Below are 9382 nucleotides of genomic sequence, written 5' to 3' on the forward strand. Positions count from 1 at the left end.
ATAGGAGGCCAAAGGGGCACTCTGGGCCAAGGACTAAGCTTGGAAGTCTTACTAAGGTGGAACACATCCTGGGAGACAAAAGAGTAATTTGATGTACAATTTTCACTGGGATAAACCCAAATAGCCTGAGTGTAAAAGGGAAAATTAAAGTGGATTATGGGTAAAAAGAGATGACCAAAAACCAGTGCTCGGTGGTGGACTTGGCCCAGTGGTTAGGGCATCTGTCTACCACATGGGAGGTCCGCGATTCAAACCCCGGGCCTCCTTGACCCATGTGGAGCTGGCCCACGTGCAGTGCTGATGCGCACAAGGAGTGCTGTGCCATTCAGGGGTGTCCCTGGCAAAGGGGAGCATCACGCACAAGGAGTGCGCCCCTTAAGGAGAGCAGCCCAGCACGAAAGAAAGTGCAGCCTTCCCAGGAATAGTGCTGCAAACACGGAGAGTTGAGGCAAGATGATGCAACAAAAAGAAACACAGATTCCCTTGCTGCTGGCAACAGAAGCGGACAAAGGAGAAGACATAGCAAATAGGCACAGAGAACAGACAACTGGGGTGAGAGGGAGGGGAGATAAATAAATAAATAAATAAATAAATAAATAAATAAATAAATATTAACCAAAAAAAAAAAACAAACAGTGCTGAGTCTGACATGCACACTTCTGTGTGAGGAGGAAAATTATATGTGAAGAAATCCATTATGGTTTATAGGCTACTGACCCTGGCATAGACCCTCTTTTAGTACAAAGTTGATTTAGAAAGCTTTCCTGCTTAGAGAATTCCACTGATGTCTCTTCCTGAATCTGATTAGAAAAGACTCACCAGGCTTCCCTGAGCTGCATCAGATATCCGATCCTGGAGATCACTGACAGAGTCATTTCTGCCTCCATAAGGAGAGTCTGTGTTTTAGAATGTTGCCCCTGAATACAATTAAACTTTGCTATTTCAAATACCTAAATGGAAAGAACAGAGTCTTAAGACTAGAGAGGTTCCCAGGAGTAAAATTAAATTTAGTGCAAGCCACAGACCTAACAGGAAACCTGCTTTAACCTCCCTCTTCCCTATTCCTGGGAGATTGAAATGTGCTCAGTTGGTGCTGACTTCCCCTGCATCCTGACCACCTCCAGGCCCCCTGCAAGGTAGGATTAAGTCTGGTCTCGCTCTGCCTCCCCTCATAGTGTCTGCCTCAGCAATGTGGGGTTGTGTCCTTGGTTCTATCTGTCCATCTGTAGACACAGAATATTCACAGGAACCTGTCTGTGGATGGTGAAATGGCATTCAGATTTCTGCATTATAACAATGGCAGAATTACTAATGTCTGAGACACACTGGAGTCCATCTCTGGAGCCTGTAGGTTCCAGTTCATGTTGCAGCTACTGGGGTTGCATGTAGAAGCTTCTAAGGAAGGTGTCAGAGACACCATGTGCTGTATGAATTCTCACCTAGACTCCACCAACAGAACACCTGAAAGCACAGACAGCCTGGTCAGGAAAATGGCCATAATTTCCCCTTGTATCTCTCACTCATATCAACTCACATACTTAATGTCTTTTTCCCATAAATTAACCTTTTAAAATAATGACAGAAGAGCCCAGCTCAGAAATAATGCCATGTTGATTTATCTGTGCTCATTTCTGATCAACAAATTGGAACACCTGGGTATCCCTGTACTGAGGCTCCTCTCCCAGTGTTGCAGGATCAGGGATAGGCTGGTTTACATGAGCAACTGGAGGGAAATTATTTGCAAGTCTTCCTACTATACTGATAACTCTCTGGGTGGGACTTTGGAAAAGAGAAGAGTCCCAGAGCAGGTATGAGTCTCATGGGGCAGTTGAGTGGCAACGGCAGCATTTGGGACAATATTATTATGTGATAATGCTGGAATAAATACTTTGAAGCCTTGATCTTATTTCACTTACACACATGTACAGATGTAAAATTTCAAATAGAAAGTTAGAATTGTTGACCAATGCCCAAAGTCTATGTCTGTTGATAGCAAGCCCAGTGTCTGCCCTGTTTTCCTCACCACTAGACCCCATGGCTCCCCTGAACCTACTACTAGATTACAGTGTGGAGTATGCCTTGATAGATGTGTAGATCCCTCTTTGTGTAATGAGAACATGGTGCAATGTTGCTGCATCTTTAGTGTCTACCTAAACAATATAGAGAGAATGCAGATGTATTTAAAGTACTGTCTGACATTTCACAGGTCAAGATTTATCTCTCTATCTCTCCATTCTATTCATCTATCCATTGGTTTATTCGTATCAACATTCTTGAAGCATAATTGACATATGATAATCATAACATATTTAAATATAACATTTGGTAAGTCTTTACAAATATGTACACATGTGTAACCATCAACACTACATTGATAGTGAAGTTCCAAAAGTTTTCACTCATTACTCTATAATTTCTGCCTCCCACCCAATCCTTTCTCTCCAAGGAACAATTTAACTACATTTTAAAAAGAAAGTTTTATTAAAATATAAACCAAATACCATAAAGTTCATATATTTAAGATGGAATTTAATTGTTATTATTTTATTAAAAATATGTGTTACCAACACGTTTCATCTATTTTAAAATGTTTTTATTAACTCATAAAGAAAAAACATACAGTCTACCTAACATCCTCCTATACTTCTACCACTCATTTAGCCCCAATAATCAATAAATCTACTTTTAATCTCTATAGTTATCCTTATTCTTGGCATTGATATGAATGGAAATAGTTTATATTATAATTATGACTGGATTCTTTCAGTTATCATATTGTTTTCAACATTCATCCACATTATTGCAAATATCAATACCTCATTTATATTTTATAATAAAATAAACTGCCATCATGTGACATTTGTACAATACAACATTCTAACTTTAGCCACTTTCATGTGTACAATTGAGGGATATTCATTGAATTTATAATTTTATTCTAGAATTACCAATAAACATTACCAAAATTTTCCATCACATCAAACAGAATGTCTGTACCCATTAAGAATTCACAACCCACTCATCCCTGAATCTGGTAACCTCTAATCTACTTCTTGTATTTATGAATTTTCGTTTTCTAGGGACTCCGTGTAAGTGAAATCAAACAATACTTTTCCCTTTGTTTCTGACCTATTTAATTCAAATGCATATTTCAGTGTTCATATATGTTATAGCATGTGGCTTCCCTTTGTGCAAGTGACCAATATTCCACTATGCGAATCCATTTTTTTATCCTCTCATCTGTTGATGGACATTTGAATTGCCTAAAACTTTTAGCTTTTATAAATGATGCTGCTATGAACTTTACTTTACAAATTTATGATTTGAATCTCTATTTTTGTTATTATTGGGTATATATCTAGAAGTGAAACTGTAGGTTCACATGATAGTTTTTTTCATTAATAATTTGAGGACCTTCAGATTTGTTTTTTAAAGAGACTTCATTATCATTCACACCAGCATTGTAATAGGGTTACTATTTATCCATATCCTCTCAAATATTTGTTGCTACCCTAATTTTTGATTCTACTCTTCCTTGGGGCGTGAAATGGTATTTTATTGTAGATTTGATTTATATTTCCATGATGTCAAATCATGCAATACTACTTTTCATTTACTTATTAACCATTTGTGCATCTTATTTGTGACATTTTTTGTTGAGATATAAACAATTAACATATTAAACACACAAGTCCATTAATAGATGTTTGAGATATAAATGTTTTCTCCCATTCTTTTGATTTTAACTTTACACCCTTAATGTTTATTCCCCTAAATCACTATTTATTTATTTTTTAAAGATTTATTTCTTTCTCTCCCATCCCCCCACCCTGGTTGTCTGTTCTCTGTGTCTATTTGCTGCTGCTTCTCCTTTGTCTGCTTCTGTTGTTGTCAGCGGCATGGGAATCTGTTTCTTTTTGTTGCATCATCTTGTTGTGTCAGCTCTCTGTGTGTGCAGTGCCATTCATGGGCAGGCTGCACTTTCTTCACACTGGGTGGCTCTCCTTAAGGGGTGCACTCCTTGTGCATGGGGCTCCCCTATGTGGGGGGACACCCCTGCATGGCAGGGTACTCTTTGCACGCATCAGCACTGCGCATGGGCCAGTTCCACAAAGGTCAAAGAGGCCCGGGGTTTGAACCGCACACCTCCCATGTGGTAGACGGACGCCCTAAACACTGCGCCAAGTCTGCCACCTTAAATCACTATTTAATTTTGGTAAATTATAATTTAACAGTTTGCAAATTTGCTAGAATGAATCTCCCAGGGAACAGTTCACTATATTGCATGCTTTTCCTACAGAAGTAGGAGAAGCCCCCAAAACAGCACAAAATATGTAAAACAAACAGAACTCTTCTCCACAAGTGGTGCTTGTGGAGAAGGAGAGCATCCATTGTAGAAATGATGTGGGATATGGGTGGGAGACTCTTTATCTCTTTGTAGATAACCTAAGCTGTCTGTGACTTGTGGGTGTGGGGCAGTGAGAGGCTGCAGTCCTGCCCTTGATGACCATGGCAATGACTCCAGTCCTGGGAAACAGTTTAGCAATGCAAACTCTATAAATTTTAAATATTCAGGGAAAATGCAAACCAAATGTGCTAAAAGCTTATCTAGAGTGTATAAAGTCCATGCTAAAAGCTTACCTAGGATGTGGACAATATATGCTAATTCAAGTCTATTGAGAACTGAAACAAAAGAACAATTTGGCCCTTCCTCTCTGTATAAAAGGAACTCAAAATTCTTGTTGAGGCCTTGCGTTTGAACCAGAAAGCTCCCGAGTCTGGCTGGTCAGCCATCAATAAATCATTTTTTCCTTCTCAAAATCATTCCTGACTGCTGGCCTTTCTATATGCAAATAAGGTTCTTCTACAACAGAAGAATACCCACAGTCATCTCCCTATCTCCACTAAAGAACAAAAAAATAAACACGCATTTGGAAAGCAAGCAAAACCAGTCTTCTGTTGAAAAACTGCAAATTATCAAAATGTACTCAGTATGCCCAAAAACTGATGTCACAGAGCTAAGGAAAATCTTAAAATCTTGAGAGACAGTGGTTGCTAACACAGAGAAATAGAGCACAACTACAACTAATTTAGGTTCAGTATCAACTGATCACATATAATTTAGTACAAAAATGAAAACAATAATTGTTAATAAATTTCTAAACAATTGATGGCCCCATTTCACAGATGTAAAACTATAAACAGAATAAAAGAGGAGTTCAGTGACATGCCTGTGAGCACATATCTGGCAAGCATGAGCCCATGTCTAAACCTGGGTAATAGACCACTGGACTCAACTCAAATTCCTCCCTGAACCAGCTCCAGGACAGAGTGTGATGAGCCTAGTGAGGTTTACATCCTCCCCGTTTGCAATTGTGTAATGAGAGCCAACTGTGTGGTGGCTACATTCCAGTACTTATCTGAATAATGAGGTGAGGACCAGAGGACAGGATTTTTTAGTAGTCTGACACATGATGTGTCTTTATTTATGCCACTATTTCTCCTTCCTTACCAATACTGCATATATTTAAAATTTTCAATTATTTATGTACATTCATATGCATAAACCCATGCAAACAGCACCACAATCAAGAATGTATGCAAATCCAACAACCCTACAACTTTTCTCTTGTACTTTTTAAATTCCTCCCTCCCACATTTTCCAATCTTCCACTGCAACCCCACGTAACTACTGATCTTATTTATGTTACATTGGATTATATTGCATCTTCCAGAATTTATATAAATTGAATCAAATAGCATGGTTTTTTAAAAATTTTACATTATTTCTCTCCATATAATTTTGATAATCTACCCATATTGTTAAATTTCAAGCATTCCTTAGTGTATCACTGAATAATATTCCTAGTATTCCAAATGTAGTGCTATACCCCAATGCATTTCTCTACTCACCTGCTGATATGTTTTAGGACTATTTATAGTTTCAAGCTATTAGAAAGAAGTTCTGATACTCAAAAAAATGGCCCCTATTATTCCTAGAACAACAAAAACTGGACAAAATGCAAATTAACTAATTGACTTCAAGATATCAGGTAATTGAAGTCACTAGACAAGCAACAGACTTGAAAGCTGGAGAGAGGCAGATGCCTGCAGGGAGAAACATGACCCAGGCCTTATCTTACTTGGGAAAGATGTTCATGAATGGTGATTTACTTTACTAAAATATGCAAACTAGAATATGCAATCAATATCTAAAGACAAGGTATGGTCAAGGCATAAGAATGCAACACCCAGTGGCCACTTATGTGGATTCCTACAGTATTGCCAGGTTTTCCTCCAGGGTTAGGGAGAATTCACAAAAGGGCCCCCACCTCCCTACTGTGGTGATGTCTGGGGGAAGGCAACAGCAGCCACTGCTAAAATTCACCAACACCCACTTCCCCTAGCTCCACTAGAGATGAAATAATTAATCAGAAAGGGGAAGCCATCACAATCTGTACCCAACAGGTGAAATCCAAAGAAATTGGGAAGGAAATAGATTCTACCACTGAATCCCTTTAAGCATGGCCTCTGTCCTCCCTCATGGATAAAGCCTTATCTCCAGGGAAGGGACCAAAATGAGTAGCAGAGGACACTGTTGGAAGGGAAACCATTCAAGTTGCTGGAGGAAAGAGATGGGAAATCACCACTCTACCCTCAAGAGCAGGAATCCACGTTAATCCCTAAACTGCCTGACTAGGAAGGACTGGGACACATGTATGGCCAAACCTCTGACCCAGGTTCACAAGGTCAGATTAAGAGTAAGGCTCAGACAGCAGGTGAGAGGATGCATCCCTGGGCTCCATTTCCCCCACCAAATGACCACAATCAACTAAACACGACAGTGGGATTCAGTTGGAAGTTGAAAGGGGGACTTTTCTCTGCAGAGAGCACACATAAAAGATTTCAAGAAAATTAGGCAAAGAAAAACAAGGTGTCACTAGAGGAAACTAGCTTGGTGCCCAGAGCAAAAAAAAAGTTTCAACTCAGGTAGACATGATGAAAATAAACTCCAGGTCAGCTCTGATAACACTCAGGGAATTCCCACAATAAAGGCTAGCAGAAGGTAGGGTATTATCATATCAAAACAGTAAAAATGAATTACAACAGAATTAATAATAAAGAAAATGATACAACAATATCTTTTGTTTCATGCAACAGGTCTAGATTTCAACAAAAATTTAGGGTAAATCAAAGAATAGGAAAGAAGTTTTAATGTACAAAATATTAGAACAAGGATAGTATGTGATCCAGATGCTGGAAGTAAAATATATGAACAAAGTATTTTACATCATGATGGTTAATATTGACATAGGGTATGGGTGGGGGTGGGGGAGCTGTTCATCTCTTCATAGATTACCTAAGCTGTATGCGTCCTGAGTTGTGCATTTGGAACAGTGAGAACTGCAGTCCTGCCCTTGGTAACTATGACAACAACTCCAGTCTCAAAAAAAACAGTTTAGCAACACAAACTCTATAAAATTTAAATATTCAGGGAAATGCAAACCAAATGTGCTAAAAGCTTATCTACAATGTATAAAGTCCATGCTAAAAGCTTACCTAGGATGTGGAAGAGATATGCTAATTCAAACCTATTGAGCACTGAAACAAAGAATGATTTAGCCCTTACCCTGTATAAAAGGAACTTGAAAATCTTCTTCAAGGCTCAGGTTTGAAACAGAAAGCTCCCGATTCCGGCCAGCCATCAGTAAATCATTTTTCCTTCTCAAAATCATTCCTAAGTCCTGGCCTTTCTATATGCAAATAATTGAATCTCTCTCAACTTCTACAACATTATGTCCACTATTAACATCGCATATCTAAATGTCCTTATGTATTGCAAGATTATCACTCAAAGTATTTCTGTGATCTTTTCATTACCTTACATTCTGTTATTTCACCATGTAAAATATTTAGATTCTATGTATTAAATAGGTATATATTATACAACTTCTCAAGCACTCACTTACTTACACACACAAACATCCACACACAGCCAATGAATTTTTTATTGAATCCTTTTGAAATCTCTTGTATTTATAGTATGAAGTAGTGATTGAAAATTTTGTTTTGACCTATTTGTATGCCTGTCTATCCCATCCATGCTAACAAATATATTTTAAAATATATTTCCTTTAAACAATATAAATGTAAAATGTTATTTATGTGTAGGTTTTATATTGTTTTACTTTCCTAGTTATGATAATTGTACTGATTTTTCCTTCAGGATTTATTAACAAATATAATAACTAATGATACAAACCTTCACTTTCATGATTTATCTCATTATATTGGCTGAATTAACACAGTTAGTATTCATAAAAAATAAAAGCAGTTAACCTGATGTGGGCTATGGGTGGGAGGCTCTTTGTCTCTTCAGAGATAACCTAAGCTGTTTGAATTGTGGGTGTGAAATGGTAAGAGGCTGCAGTCCTGCCCTTGGTGACTATGGCAGCGACTCCAGTCCCAGGAAACAGTTTAACAATGCAAGGTGTTTAAACTTTAAGTATTCAGGGGAAATGCAAACAAAATATGCTAAAAGCTTATCTAGAATGTATGAAGTCCATGCTAAAAGCTTACCTAGGATGTGAAAAAATATATGCTAATTCAAGCATATTGAGAACTGAAACAAAAGGACCATTTGGCCTTTCCTCTCTGTATAAAAGGGATTCGAAAACCTTTTCAGGGCTCGGGATTGAAGCAGAAAGCTCCTGAGTCTGGCCTGCCAGTCAATAAACCATTTTTCCTTCTCAAAATCATGCCTGAGTTCTGGCCTCTCTACATGCAAATAATTGAACCTCTCTCAAACTCTACAACAAACCAACATTAAAAAGTTTATTATCCAAAAAAAAGTTTATTTTCTAGATGGAATTGTGGTGCATGTTTTTTTTAAAAATACAAACTATAAATTATTCACTTGTCCACTTTACAGACTTCTGTATGACATTATAAAATATTGCCCTGAAATTAGTCTAGAATTCCCAGGAATCATTCACTCCTACAGTGTGCCAGGTGGTGCTCTTGATGTGGGCTATGTGTGGGAGGCTCTTTGTCTCTTTGGAGGTAACATTAATCTAAGCTGTCTGTCCTGAATTGTGGGTGTGGGATAGTGAGAGGCTGCAACCCTGCCCTTGGTAAGGACTCCAGTCCCAGGAAACAGTTTTATCAATGCAAACTTTATGAAGTTTAAATATTCAGGGAAAATGCAAACCAAATATACTAAAAGCTTATCTAGAATGTATGAAGTCCATGCTAAAAGCTTACCTAGGATGTGAAAGATATATATGCTAATTCAAACCTATTGAGCACTGAACCAAAGAACGATTTATCCCTTCCTCGGGGCTTGGGTTTGAAACAGAAAGCTCGTGAGTCCGGCCGGCCA

Source organism: Dasypus novemcinctus, chromosome 19 (genome assembly GCF_030445035.2).
Source record: "Dasypus novemcinctus isolate mDasNov1 chromosome 19, mDasNov1.1.hap2, whole genome shotgun sequence".
NCBI lineage: Eukaryota > Metazoa > Chordata > Mammalia > Cingulata > Dasypodidae > Dasypus > Dasypus novemcinctus.